The following is a 15,966-nucleotide window of genomic DNA, read 5'->3' on the forward strand; positions in this document are numbered from 1 at the left end:
CTAAATCTGAAATGATTGTCTAACCTACAGAATTCTCCAAGTAACTACTTAACAAGCTTTTTGCCTTCTGGAGACCGTAGGCACAGTCAGGAGGGGGGAAAAAAAGAATTTTTCCCTTCTATTAGTCTTTTCACTTTTAAAAGTCTTTGCAATGCTTTATCATCCATCCATATTTACTCAGCACCTACAGGGGCTTTGGGTGCAGAGATTGGATAGATTCGTGGAGCACAGAGGTAGTAGATTTTTTCTGCTTTCAAAGGGTTTCACAGCATCATTCTACTTTTTGTGTATTTCTTCTTCAAAGCGACGGTTTTTTCCTTCCCCAGCACTGGTTAAGAAGGCATTTCTTACTTTCTCTCTAAGCCTCTCATCAGAAGGTCCTCAAGGTGAACGATGATGTATTCCCTTCTGACTGCAACTAAATGTGAGTGGCCTGGCCTGCCAGCTGCCTGCTGAAGTGATTTGGCTGCCGTGTGCCCGCACCCAGAGCTCAGGACGCAAGCTAGGCAACGGTTGAGTCTGAAAAGAAGCCAGCAGCCACATTCCATTTTCCATGTTGTGGCCTCATCACCCCCGGAGCACTTGAGGGGGAGCATGGCAGGCATGTGGGGCCATGTTCTGTACCTTTGGGCCTCAAGGCGGACTTCTCTCTTTGTCATATCAAGTCTCTTGTGCAAGTCGTGGTGCATAGAAAACCATTATTGGGATACTGGGGTGGGTTTGGTAGGGTCCTGACCAGAGACAATGCTGTGTTTGTCCTAATGCAGGAGAGAGAAGAAGCCAGCCTTTTCTTTGGTTACCTTAATGGATATATTCCCTGAAAGATTCCGAGGCTAATTGTGGTGAAAATGTGCCAGGTAGACCCCTTTCATGCCAACCGTAATTAATAGCGTTATAGTCTTCAAGGCCATAATGCTCATCAGTTATTAATTAGCAATTCATTTTGTTGAATAAATAATATTTATGATTGATGATAGAACTTGTAATTGGGCACTAGAAGTGGTCCTCCTGGGACTGGCTTACCAGCAAATATTAACCACAACACAGTAATGAAAAACACAGAGGATCATCCAGGAAAATCCACATTAAACAATTGTGACACAGCCAAGGTGTTCCTTCTCAATGGGAGAAAAGCTCATCTTGAGTGCTGGATGCGTAACCTGGGCCTGAGTGTGTTAATTGTTTCTGGCCACACGGCATTAGGGTTTTCCATTTCCTCTTAAGCTTGTAATCAGCCACCCTATTTTTTTTTTTTTTTCAAAAAGCAAATTGTTCTTTGCTAGACCATTCTATTGACTTTGAATTACTCTTGTGGTAGGGCCTTTCGAGGTATTGTCATGACACGTGCACACAGACTCGAGAAATAAAAAGTGCTTTTCCGAAAAGGTAATGATTGAAATTTTTATTTTAAATGATTCCTTAGATTGAATTCACTTTAGATTAACAGATTTTCCTGCCCAATTGATTTTCTGGCATCCATTCAGTGATCCAGCAGAGATAAAATGGGGGGTCATTTAGTCCATGGCTCTGAGGAAACTGAGAGCCTGGCAAATAGAACCAGCAGCAAAGCTTCTTTCTCGCCCACACTGTTGGGGCAGGACAACCGAAGCCGGTCAGCTGCTGACCAGATGCTGTCTTCAATTAATATTCCAACCCTCAAAGACATTTATCGCTCACTCTCAAAAGCAGAGCAGCTGAATAATAAAGGGAAACACTAAAGCCATTTTTTTTTGAGAGCATTTATAATGGCTAAATTGCTCGAAATAAATTAGCACAATAAATAAACATAGTTTGTACAGTATCTGTAAAACAAATTCCTGGTCTTGGGAAAATAGACAAAGTGAGAGCTTGCATTTAACAAGCACATGCAATATGCTTCATTAAGACGGGACTTTTTTTTTTTTTCTTTTTTCAATTTAAAAAGGGTTAATAAACTCCAAGATATCATTGCCAGTTAAACAGGTCCTGCACCATTTTAAGGGAAGTGAGAGGCTGCAAAGGAGACAGTTAAAAAGAAACCGAGAGCTGTGTTGTAATGCTAACAGGCAATTAACAAACTCATGGGTGTTAATTATCTTCATACTGTATCATGTTCAATTAGCTTAGTCTCTGCAACAAAGGCAACGATGAACAATTGCTTTGATAGGCGTACAGTACTTCATTTGTAGTTAATCGGTTTAAGCCCTGCGGTTGCTAGGTTACCTTGGTCTCCAGAGGTAAAAATCTGTACAGATGCACTATGTTTAAATGACTACAGAGAACTGTTTAAACTCAAACCATGTATAACTCTTTATTGATTTTTCACAGAAGATCTCAGCTCTGATGATAAGGTTTTGATATATTTTCCTGCTACAGCCAGTTCCTTGGAGTATTGCAGAAAAAAATCTGTCAATATGCTTCTATTATGATCTCTTGATCTGTGCCTATAAAAACCTTTAGCCACAGCCCTTATTATAAATAATGGAAGAAGCAATATCTGATTTTTTTTTCACACTGTACTACACGAAGATTTTTTTCTTCATTGCCTTTGGATCCAAATTACAGGACTTCTTTCTGTACCTGTGCTCTAAAATAATAAAGAAGAATTTCTAGCTCTAATTAATTTGATTGACTCTCAGCAGGACGGGATCAGCTGTAGCATCATGAACTTTAACAATAACTACCAACTGATGGGCAGTTCACATCAATAAGACCATCACTAGCCTCTCTCTCACCTGTCACCAGGCGGGGAGTGAGCAATAACCAGCCCCCCACAGATGCTCCCTGCTTAGCGCTTTCTGCCCTATTAGCAATTTATAATGGTGATCAAGAAACAGTCAGCGGCAAATCAAGACAACTGTCTGGCTGCCTGTTTAATTGGCCTTGTTTGCTTTTTGATAAATGGCTCGTGACTACTCTAGGCCCCTGTATTTTGACTTTTAATGGGCCACAGTGATTAGACTACCAACAGATACTGGGTCAAAACCGAGGAAAGGTGCAAAAAATGTTAATTAATATCAATAATAGGCAATTATTAGTTAGACAGAAGGACCTACTAGCTGCGTGCTCTAATGCTCAGAGCTAACTGGAAGAGAAGCGCTGCCAAATTAGCATAACTGTATGCAGACTGCATGGTGGATCCTAGCAAACATCTGTTATGTTAGTAATTCAAATAGAATTCCTGCCTTTGGAGTGATATTCGCAGAGTCAGCAATCCCTCTTGGCCATTTCAAGGCACTAACAATACCCTAGTGACCGGTGTCCTTCCAAATGGGCTGCGTTTCAGGCTAAGAATTAAATTGCACCTTTTCTTTGGAGTTGTGCTACTGAGAGCTTAAGGGGGTCACCGTCCTCGGGCCAGCAGAAGGTGGAGGCGAAGGTGTTTGCATGGAAGCCATACGGACTGAGAGGATGTGGAATGTGGGCCCAGCACACTCAGAGAGGGATTCAAGCTTTCCACGTTTGCTGGTTCATAATTAGCACCGAAAATATGGCTATGTCCTACACATCACATGCGATGCTATATATAATTCTCACAGCATGATTCTTTGTTATTCATTCCTCGAAGTGTGTATGTTTGGGAGCACAATGATAAAAGGCTGACAGTTTGGCAGCATAAAAAGCAGTAAGATGGAGTAGCAGTGAAGACAATGAAATATTAGGAAGTATAAAGACTAGTCCCTACACTTGTTATTGACATTGAGGTCACCTTGGGCAGACTCCAAATGGTAGTCAAAGAATGTTAGCATTGGAAACGATTTAGGGATTCTTAAGTCCGGATTGAGAAACTGAGATGCAGAGAGGTCAAGAGACTTGGTTAAGCCCCCCAACTGGTTCAGGGCACGGCTGGAGGGAGACACAGGTTTCCCAGTGTTCCTGCCCAGTGCCCTTCACCTGACCTTGCTGCTTCCCTAAGAAGCTATGGGTTTCTATCTGTAATTAGTGTCTGGTAGGTTTTTCCAAAAGGTGTGTTTGAAAGGTAAACACGGAATATGTACAAAACGTACCTCCGCCATGTAAATTTGTGATATTTGGGAGTACTTTATTTAAAAAATTTTTAAAAACTTGGTTATAAAATTCTAAGATCTACAACAACCTCTTGTGTTGCTTCACGTTTTAATGTCAGGCACAGAATTTTCTTTCTTTTCTTTTTTTTTTTTTTTGAGAAGGGTGGATTATAATTATGTTATTCCTTGTTTTATTTTGAGCTTGTTTTCTTATACATCTTGCTTGAACCAAACAGGGCAAAGATCTGTGTGTGGTGCCCTTTTCCTTCCCCACCAGAGGACTGACATTTAAGACCCATTTGACTAAACAGTGTCGAGATCTTTAAAAAAATAAATAAATAAAGGTGTGTGTGTGTGTGTGTGTGTGTGTGTGTGTGTGTGTGTGTGTAGGGGGATAGGATCTGCTTTTTCAAAGATTGAAATTGAATTGTAGATTATAACTAACTGTAGTTGTCTCCTTCTCTCTACTCTCCGACCCCCCCCCCATTCCCCCATCCCCTGCCCCAATACTAAGAAAATCTCTGTAGGCTGCATCTTTCCCCCTGAGTAGAATGGAACCATTAATCCTTTTTAGTACCATAGTGTCAAAGAAAATGGGGTTACTTTTTCATCTCTATTCCTGCAAAAATACTTTGGAAATCATCTGGCTTTGCGTCTATGAGGAAACTATTATGTAAGCTTAAAAACAACATTTTCAAATAATTCATTTCTGGGAATAAAATCTTTTAAAATGATGGAAACATGATGCTTCAGTTTTCCATTTTTTACCCTTTTGCTTAACAAAAATATTTGTTGAGTCCTGGGCGAGGATGTAAAAGAATCATAAAGATAATGATCAGCATAGTACATTTATGGATTATTTGGCTACTATCATGTGGATCTCTTTATTAAACACTTCATAGGTGTCAGCCACTTAGCTGTCATTGCAACCTGATGAAGTAGCTGCTAGATTCCCATTTTATGAATGGAGAAACTGAGGCTTACTGAGTTTCTATGTACCTTACGTTTAAATGCTTACCACTTGGAACATAAATTCTTTTCTTGAGGATTTTAAGAATTTCCTTAATTACTCTGTATTAAAAATATACTAGATAGGGGCGCCTGGGTGGCTCAGTCGGTTAAGTGTCCGACTTCAGCTCAGGTCATGATCTCGTGGTCCGTGAGTTCGAGCCCCGCGTCGGGCTCTGGGCTGACCGCTCAGAGCCTGGAGCCTGTTTCAGATTCTGTGTCTCCCTCTCTCTCTGACCCTCCCCTGTTCATGCTCTGTCTCTCTCTGTCTCAAAAATAAATAAACGTTAAAAAAAAAAACAAATATACTAGATAATGTTTTTTTAAAAAGTTTGAGAAGCAACAACGATGATTCACTTCCCAGGTTTTTTTTTTTTTCCAGACGTTACCTTTTTCAGATAGGGCATATATGACACATGTACGTAATTTTGAACATTTAAAATTTCGATAGTCTAGAGTGAGAGAAAGTTGTATTTATTTTCCGTTAATTATTAGGGTGTTGGCTATTTTATTCCCGTAAACTCACTGCATTGTGATGTATTTGCTTTTTAATGGTCCCATCAAATCTAAGATGTGCCTGGTAACAAGATATACCATTATTTTATTCGTCACAAAGGAAAAAATGCTGCCGATTAAACCATGACCCAATGCTTCCTCATATTTCCTTCTGGGCCATCAAGGGCATTGGTGACACAGCATTTCTTTAAAAGTGATCCACTGTTACCTCTGGGATTGTCTTGCATGTCAACAATATCCATGCTGCAAGTTTTTATGTTGGTGCTTTTAAGGCTCTCACACGAGCGGAGCATGACAATTCTGAAAAGACTGTAGCCTGGCTGATGGCAGTAGTGGAACGCATCTGGATTTCAGAGATGTGCAAATGCGCAAAAAGAAAGGTACATCTTAGAGTCCATGGGATGTGCTAGTCAGTTACCTGTCAGAATCCAAATACCTGTAGAGTTATAGAATTTCCAGATGAGTAACTCCAATAATTACTTCCAGCCTATCAAGATAACCTGTGGTTGCAAATGTTTTTCTGATAGCAGTGTTCAACTGTTGGTGGTGTTTTGACGAAACAGCGAGGACGAGAAATCCCGAAAATTCTCTCCACGGCTCATAGCTGGCTATGAGCCTAGTAAGTCGTCTTTGGGGTCCTTTCATGTATTTGTTACTGAGATTGACCCATGTAATTTTTAAGAGCCAAATTCCACATGTGGCCAATTATCCCTTCGTGCTTTAGTTTTATCAAGGGCCTAGCATGGCCTAGGAATGGAAGAGGTTTTCTCTCTAGCTTGTTGGAGCCAGGACCACCAGGAAGAATATCATCAAGAAGTCTGGAAAGCTGAAGTCTTGGACTTAATTGAGCATCAGAGTGTCTGTCTAGGAGGGAGAAGGCTCTAATTCTGAACAACACCTATAGGCCGATGTGGGCATCGATCTCTGCTTTTGGTGACCTGCCGTGATCTGTAGAACCTGCTATTCCAGAAGAGTTTTCTGCTTTGTATTATACAGAGGGCTAGTCCTAGGCCACATTACTTGTCTAGTTTTTTCTTCTTGGCAAACTTTAGTACTTGGATAGATGTTGACGTTTACTGAGCCCATTTCTGTTCAGGCCTAACATAACCATGACTGCTAATAAGGGCTAGTAGTCTTCCTCATAGGAAGTAACCTATTAGTCCAGAACCAGGGTTTTGCAGTCATTCAGGCCTGGGTTGGAATCTTAGCATAGTCACGTACTAGCTGTGTGATTTGGGGCTTCAGTTTTCTCATCAGGAAGATGGGGGGGCCATGGTACCTATTCCATATCTGTTGTAGCTCTCTGAGAAGACAAATGTGGCATATAGTGTCTAATTCCTGGATATAGTAAGTGAACAACTGATGGCACTCGTTGTCATGATTATTACTATTATTAATAGGCTCTGTCATGCTGTGGGACACCTGGGACCATCAGAAGTCGTCGCTTCTCCAGAACTCTTCTCTATGAATGGATAACCATTTCTAACCCTTAGGAACCATTCTAACCATTAGGAACCATTTCTAACCAGAGCCCACTGCTTTCCCAAATCCCTTCCCCTTGTTTGGCGCCTCGCTCTCCAAATAGGCGTGTGTCTTCTGCCCCTATGTCTAAATTGCATCCATTCCCCACGTCCTGAGTAGTTGTGCACTGATCTGTTGTTGATGTACCGTCTTGGATGCGTCCTTTGAAACACAGCTTGGTCAAGTGAGCCTGAGATTGGAAGTTGGTCATTCTTAGATCCTAGTCGCGGTTCTATTGCCAACTAGCCATGTGACTTCCCTCGGTAAAATCCTTTCTCTCTGATGCTACCTTGTAAGGCAAATCGCTCATTCTAGCTCCCCTATAGTGAGTGTCTGCTCAGGGCCGTTCCAGGTGTCGGTGACGTTCCATGATTCATCCTAAATTCTCACAAAATCTTCCGAGGCAGTTATTATTCTCCCCATCTTAGAAACGGAGAAAAATAAGCTTAAGAACCTTAACTGTGTTCTTACTGCCTATGTGATTCGGGCAACTTAATGAACCCTTTTAAGTCTCAGGCTCCTCACCTGGAAGTTCGAGAAGCTCCCGGTGGCTGCCTCACGGGCTTGTGAGTATGGATGGAGGTGACATAAGTAGAGCTCTTGGTGAAATCACAATGCATTAGGTACTCCAGGAATGTCGGGTGATGGGACTTGTAAGAGTCACATAGCTAGAAGCAATGAACCAGCTTTTAGTCCAGGTCTGTCGAGCTCTTTGACCACACGTGAGAAAGTGTCCTATGGAGGCCTTTGTGCCCAGCACGATCCTGGAAGAGGAAGCACTGCCTCTCACTCTTGGACGTTTCTCTTTCTCCTCTTCTCCCTTGTAGACCGTTACCTGCTCCCCACACCCCACTGGCTGCATGGAAGGACCATATGCACCAGAGAGAATTTTTCTCCTCTTAAAGGCTGCAGGTTTATCCTTAAAAAAAATTGTGGTGGGGTGGCTCATGGGTTGAGTGTCCGACTCTTGATTTTGGCTCAGGTCGTGATCCCAGGGTCATGGGATCAAGCCTGTGTGGGCTGGCTGTTGAGAGTGGAGCCTGATTAAGACTTTCTCTTTTTTTTTTTCCTCTTTCTCTCCCTCTGCCCCTCCCCAATTGCCCCCCCCCCCCCGCACCCCCGCTCTCTATGTCTGTCTCTCAAGAAAAAAATTGTGGTAAAATCCACCTAACATAAAGTTTACCATTAGTGACAGTCATTGCATTCATAGTATTGTATAACATGATCTAGTTCCAGAATGTTTTCATCATCCCTTACGACGAGCAATTACCTTCCATCCTCCCGCCCATCCTCACCCCCAACCCTTGGCAACTACTAATATGCTTTATGTCTCTCTGGATTTGCCTGTTCTGAATTCCATGTAAATGGAATCCCACGATATGTGGCATTTTGTGCCTTGACTCTTCCCCTGGGCATCAGAAGACTTGTCTGTATCTCCTCCCTTCTCTACACAAGCTTCAGGCAGACAATGAGGAAAGATTCCCCAGTGTTTATTTTCAGCAAGGGCTCTCGCCCGCCGACTCTTACCATCACAGTAGCTAATCAGCTGCATTATGACAAAGCTGGCTATTTCGGGGGAACCTGCCTGCCATGTGCTGGATCAGAACTGTAAGCCCATCAAGCGTGGCAGAACCTGCTTGTGACTGAAAGGCTCTTCCGCCATGATGGCTTGTGGTCTTTGCTTCTGTAGATTGTCTTCCTGCAGTAGACGTCTGCTGTTCCTTTCAGAATGATGAGATTCAAGATGTCTCATGAAGGGCAGAGCTTTGTCCCAGCCTCACTCATGATTTATGTAAGAGCCTGGGCTAATCCACATGGTATTTAATAATTTTATATGGAAATGAAGAACTTAGATGTATCACCTGAGCGGGGCGCTAGGAGAAGAAATAAATAATTCGCAGGGCTTTCCAAGTCTAAAATGTTACTTGATAGGATAGCTATTTTTCTAAGAAGGAACAACGGATACTGAATTGTGGCATATTACAGTGTACATAAAATTAACAGTTAAGGGGGAGTTACACAGAGAGAATGGGTTGGTGATTGGAATGGAAGTCTCAGGTTCCTCTGATAATTGTGTTTCTCACTGAAAGTGATTACACTGGCATTTTTGGTTTTATTAAAACAACAGCAATAACAACCCAATACGCCAAAAGGACAAGAGGAATTTATGTTGAGGGTCATGGCAGAAGGCGGGACTGGATAGTCTCCTGAGGTCACCTCCGGTCTCATGATTCTGTGAGTCATCTTTTAATTTCTTGGGGTTCTCAGGGAGAAGAAAGAGGAGAACCCATACGACAGGACTCAGGACAGCCTCTCATCTCTTTACCCACGTTGGCTTGTGTATATTTTGCGTAGTGATTTCATTTGGAGGTTGATTTGCAGCAACTGCCGGCAGGTGGGGGGGGGGGGCGGTGGCGGGGGCAGAGAGGCTTGTTTCAAGGCAGGATTTGAAGTGGAAAAGAAAGGAACTCGTCCAAGGCTTTCTCCAAGCAGGTCATGCCTACCGAAGGGTCCTTGTTGGGAAAGAAAGGAATTCCCCACGGGCCTGTCTTCTCACTCTGGCTGACAACTGTCTTGCAGGTATGGTGCTTCCTTGGCTGTCAGACATTTGAGGGAAACCTCTGACTTCAAGACCTTTCTGGGTTATTAAGGGGGATTGCATACATGTGTCAGGCTGATGATGGTGTACGTGACCTAGAAACTGTCAGAGAGCAAAGATTGCAGAAGCTGAGCACCCACCTCCCCAAAATGGTCACCAAGTCACGCCTGCTATCAGTGTCCCATTAGAGGGCATACTGCCTGAGGGTCATATGTGTTACGTGTGTGCGTGTGCAGAAGGGAGGGGTGGGAGACGGTATCTCAATAAGACTTTTAGCTTTTCTTGTTTATTTCACACACACAAAATTCTGAATGAACACCTCCATTCATGTGTTTGATGTTACTGCTGAATAACTATTAGAAGCTTTTGACATCTGGAACTCCAAAGTCACTCTGTGCTGCCTATAAAACCCAGCAGTTGGCGGGCTATTCATTAGTGAGCACTAAAAATGCCCAAATAACACCACAGGATTGTTGCTTATCTATAATTTATAAACAGATATATACGTTTCTACGTGTATGCAATGTTGTAATCTCACTTATTGCATAAATATGAAACTAAACTTAAAATTCAACAGGAATATGTGCTTAACAGCACATTTAAATAGTCGCCAGTTGGCACGAACAGCTCTATAGTGATTCATTCTGATCGTGGTTTCCCAAACTGAAGAACTATACTTCTGCATTTCTTATTGAGTACTCATAAGTTTGGGAGATTCAGAGAGTTTTCTGTGAATCTCCAGCTGTAGGTTATTCTAAAATCGGATCTGTCCAAGGGTGTAAATAATTGTTAATGAGTTTTGAAAGCCCCCCCCAAAAAAAACCAAAAAAACCAAAAAAACCAAAACCTAAAACAACAACAAATGATGCTTAGGAATCTTTTATGATAAGCCTAGAATAGATTTTTAGAGTGATTAGAAGTAGATTATCAGGGGCCCCTCTGTGGCTCAGTTGGTTAAGCGTCCGACTTTGACTCAGGTCACGATCTCGCGGTCCGTGAGTTCGAGCCCCGCGTCGGGCTCTGTGCTGACATTTCAGAGCCTGGAGCCTGCTTCCGATTCTGTGTCTCCCTCTCTCTCTGCCCCTCCCCCATTCATGCTCTGTCTCTCTCTCTCTGTATCAAAAATAAATAAACGTTAAAAAAATTAAAAAAAAAGTAGATTATCAATAGATGAGTATGTAGTTCTTGTGGAAAAGTTCATTCATGGGGCACCTGGGTGGCTCAGTCGGTTGGGCGTCCAACTTCAGTTCAGGTCATGATCTCGCAGTCTGTGAGTTCGAGCCTTGCATCAGGCTCTGTGCTGACCGCTCAGAGCCTGGAGCCTGCTTCAGATTCTGTGTCTCCCTCTCTCTCTGCCCCTCCCCCACTTACACCCTGTCTCTCTCTCAGAAATAAACAAACATTAAAAATTTTTTTAAAAAAAGAAAAGTTCATTCATTCAACAAATAAATATGCAAAGTAGATGATGTTTAGACATGATTACCTCAATGGTCTAGTCTTCAATTTTACAAGACCAGTGTTCTAACCCCTGAGCTATGGAGCCTCATCCTTAGTCTTCAATTTAAAAAAAAATTTTTTTTCAATGTTTATTTTGAGAGACAGAGCATGAGAGGGGGAGGGGCAGAGAGAGAGGGAGGCACAGAATCTGAAGCAGGCTTCAGGCTCTGAGCTGTTACCACAGAGCTCAATGTGGGGCTCGAATTCACAAACGGTGAGATCATGACCTGAGCTGAAGTCGGACACTTAACCGACTGAGCCACCTGGGTGCCCCTCTTCAATTTTTTTTTTAAAGTTGATTTATGTATTTTGAGAGAGAGAGAGAGAGAGAGAGAGAGAGAGAGAGAGAATCCCAAGCAGGCTCCACGCTGTCAGCATAGAGCCTGATGCAGGGCTCAAACTCCTGAACCGTGAGATCATGACCTGAGCCAAAATCAAGAGTCGGTCACTTGACTGACTGAGCCACCCAGGCACTCCTATTCTTCAAATTTAACTAAAGGGATGGGTGTTTTAAACCCCATGACTGATGTGTGACTTTGGACCGAATGGAACTTGCTGACACAAGGTGCTGCAAGGGGATGATGGAATCCCTCAGGGTTCTAAGAAGTACATGAGCTTTTTTCTCAGCAGCTTCTGGATAGAGGGGATCATTTCTGGGAAGCTTTGGATTTGTACATTTTGAGGATATAGGGTCCAAAAAATAGGGGCTTCCTTTTAAGATCTTTTGTAGGGCTGATAGTGCTCAAGGACTGGGGACACAACATTTATCTTGAAAAGGTGCATAAAGGGGTGTGATTCTTTAAAACCCTTGAGTATTTCTGAGCTAAACGCCTTATTAATACAATGTGCCATTTTAATTTCTCATGCCCAAAAAATGTTTATTAGAGAATTTCTGATTAGGCTTTGCTAAAAGAAAATGTGTACTCAGGTTAAATTAGGAATATGTCATCCAGTAACCTTGATACGTTTATTCCTGAAAGCTCCAAACTATCAATTGCTAGTTTTGGATATGACTTTTAATAAATTACATCTATTAATCCAGTAAGTGGGAGAATTCTTCCTGTTTGTCCCATGATGCATTTGACTTTGAGATCCAAGCATTTGTGATGCCTCAGAGTTTGATCAGGGAAGCAGTCTCACTATGAATAATATGGAAAAAAAAAGAATTTATTGTAGAAATTAGACTTGACAAAGCTATGAAAACTGGTAAAGCTGTCTATTTTATGCAGCAAAGATAAATTTCTGGATGGCATTATATAAACTGACTTAGTTTTATGTTTGCCTTATTTTTTATACTGTTTTTCAAGAAAAATATATTTGACTTTCTTGAAGCTTTTTGGTTATTTGAAGAAGTAAAAGTCTGATTTTCCTAGTTAATTTGGTTAATCTTTTTTTTTTTCATTCCCTGTTTATTTTTACCTGTTTGCAAGAAATTTGTGACATAGTTGATGTATATCTGTTACAGGTGAAATGCTCTATAATGGTTAATGTCCACAATATATTTATTGTCTTTTTTGTTTATACCTATTCTTAATGCTACTGATTTGCCTAAGGACTTATTTATTGATCAGGATGTATTGTGTGGAGGACATTTTTATGTGAAAAATTGAAAACTGGTGGTCTAGACATACAATTGATATAAATAGTTTTATTATTTATTTGTCAAAAGCAGAGACTCTTTCTTGAATAATGAAACAATATTAATACAACCAAAACTTGTTTTATGCTATTGCTATTCTGTCCCATACTATGAATAGCATTTCAGATTTGGTTTTCAACTAGGTAACTGGGACTGTCTGACGAAATTCACTAAAACGTAGTAAACATTTATAATGTGCAAGGCACTGTGTTGGCTGCTGGCTCATGGTGGTGAATCATAATGGTTATGATATATCCTTACATTTTTCTAAGCCATCTTTACTTTTTCTTTTTTCTTCCGTTATTAGGTTAGATGTATTTGTTTCGGTGAAATGAAACAAAAACTTATCCATTGTGCCTGCTCTGGTAATTGACCTGCCCAAACTGTACCAGTGAGTATGGTAGTGGTTTTGTACCATGTTGCTTAGCTAAGGTGGAACTACACTTCCCAGAATTCCTTTCCCTGTATGGTTCTGGGTCAGGGTTGGCCACAAGAGAAATTTACCTGAGATTTGGGAGGCAGAAGTGAAGCAGCAGCTATTATGCTCTGAAAGTCAGTGTGGGGTTCCCTGGCCCTCATGAATATGATCACTGATCTACATGCTGGTTCACCTGATAGGTATTAAGACTGTGCTCGCAGCTCCTGCTAGATCTCTGCCTTCACCTCGTTTGAGTCCCAGGCCAGGCACATCTGACTTCTTTTTCAGGTCTCGGGCTTCGCTGAGGTTGGAGGTGATGAGAAACATGGTGGATCCTTTTTTTTTTTTTTTTTTCCCTTTCCCTTTCCTGCCTCATGTGCAGCTTTTCTTCTCAATCCCTGGCCCTGCAGACTATAGCAGTTAGTTTCAGGACCACTGCCAGATTTCTGTAAACTTCTTTCCCAGCTCCCTCAACTGCTTAATAAATCCCCTATTCCACATCATTCACAGTGGTCCTGCTTCCTTGATCAAATTCTCACTGAAACAGATACTCCGTATTGGGGGTCTAAAAATCAAATGTCCCAGTGACCACGTAAGTAACATAAATGAGTGCAGCAGGTTTGTCGTAAGAAAATTCATGCAGCTTTCTCAATCTGTTTTTCTTTTCCCACTTCTGGTAGAAAGGTAAAATCAAAGAAATATACCGCAGAGTAAGATAAACAACAGCATGAACATATTGGAAAATGGCAACTGACTCTTGGCTGAGGATCAAGGAGAAAATAGGGGGAAGGGGGGATTGCTAATCTAGAGAGGGTATACTTCAATTAAACAGGGGGGACACAGCTCTGCTCTAGCTTATTGTCGCCATGTTTTAACAGAAACCCAAAACTAAATTTTTACATGACTTCTGATTTTCAGTGTGTTGATTAATTACACACACACACACACACATACACGCACAATCCATAAGCCAACTACACACATGTAGGCTATATTTAGCAAGAGCTTCTCCTCTGAATGGGCAGATGGTTGGCCAAGATCCTGGGATGTGGATCAAGGGGCAAAATAAAGCAAGAGAATTGTTGGGAGGAGAATGATCAAGGAGGAGATAGGGGAGGAAGGATCCCCAGTGGAGCCTATAGATAGACAACTCCATGGGAAAAATGATGAAATATTTTCTGCTCTGTGTGTATGTGTGTGTGTGTGTGTGTGTGTGCGAAGTCATCTAATTGTCACTTTCACAGTATTTGCACTAGGCATAGGGATTTCACATATGCCATTTCATTTTTCTCATGTCTGTCTTATCAATTATCTTGGATGTGAGTGAGATCAAAGATAAATCCCTTGTTTCTGCCCTCAAAGGTTGCAGTGCATGGGGGAGACTAATACGTTGACATCCAACTATAACATGAGAATGAATGTGACCAAGTGTCATGGTGGGAGGAAAATTTTGACAAATGGAAATGGGGAATGGGGAGGTTATGGGTGACACAAAAGTTTGAGCGAGGGTCCCATGAAAAATTCGAAGAAGTGAACAGTAGAAGCTGCTGTGATGAGGAAATCAGGAGCAAATGTTTTATTGACACAGTTAAAGTTCACTTGTGAATTCCTGAAACTGGGAGGAATTTTTAACCTGCCGTAATCAGTGGTCAAAATGTGATCAATGACCTGCCTTCAAGCAGCCTCAGTTTGAGGGAAAGGGAAGTCAAACAACACATATTGTCTCTGGTAAGCAAAGGAGTCCTACTGAATCTGGAATTCAAGATCCAGAAATGACAGCCAGATTTGTCTGGAGGGTGGACTGAGTGCTCTTAGGTTTCCTGATGTCCTACAAAAAGACCAGACCAACAGACAGGAAAGGGCTGACCCCAGGGGCGGCCAATTGCCAGAAAGGATAACAAATATATTTTAAAGAGTCTGTAATAAATAATTAAGTGGGATTTATTTATATAGTCTGGAAAATTGGAAGCAAATCTGTGTTTCCTTTCTGCCTCGAACTCTTCACGGTGTCTTAAAGTTCAGGCTCCTCTGTGGCATGATATCAAGGCCCGTTACGACCTGACCCTCGCTTCCTTCTCCAGCCTGGTTTCTATCCCCTGCCCCCACCCTCATTCTCCCCAGCTATGGGACACTTAATTTTCTAGCCATGAGGCACGACTTGCAGTTGTCTTGGTATTTCACGCCTCCGTGACTCGGCATCTTTTGTTGTTTTTCATCGGTATGTCCATCCTTCTCTCGATTGCCCTTCAGAACCATCTTGAAGTGTTCTGTGGCTCCCCGACTCCCCAGTAAATCTTTCTCTGCTGACTCTGTACTGTATACCGTTGAATTTTTGCACTTATTATACCATGATGTAATTATTTATGTAACGAGTCCGTTATTCACGTATAGTATTATACGCGCTGAGATATTCGCTCATCAGCTCTTTACTGAGTGGCTACTCTGTGTAAGGCACTGTGCTGTGGTTACAGTAGTAAATAGGATAGATCATGTTCCTGGACTCACGAGGCTTCCATTACCAAATGCGTGTTGAGCTGAAATGAATTCACAGGATAATTTGAACTTTACGTTCAAATTCTATGCGTCGACAGGACATTCACTTTGTTAAATCATAATTTCAATCTCTTTGAAATTTACTATTTTGTAATCACGTGCTTCTCCTGTGTTGTTGAATTCCTGATTAATGCATTCACAGAACGTATTCCTGTTGCGTTCTTGCAGGAGGGGTAGTTGGACTTCTAGCAGCTTCGGGATTTTGTAGGTCTTGGTTATTTGGGTTTTC

Source organism: Panthera pardus, unplaced genomic scaffold (assembly GCF_024362965.1).
Source record: "Panthera pardus isolate Hobbes unplaced genomic scaffold, ASM2436296v1 HiC_scaffold_10, whole genome shotgun sequence".
Lineage (NCBI taxonomy): Eukaryota > Metazoa > Chordata > Mammalia > Carnivora > Felidae > Panthera > Panthera pardus.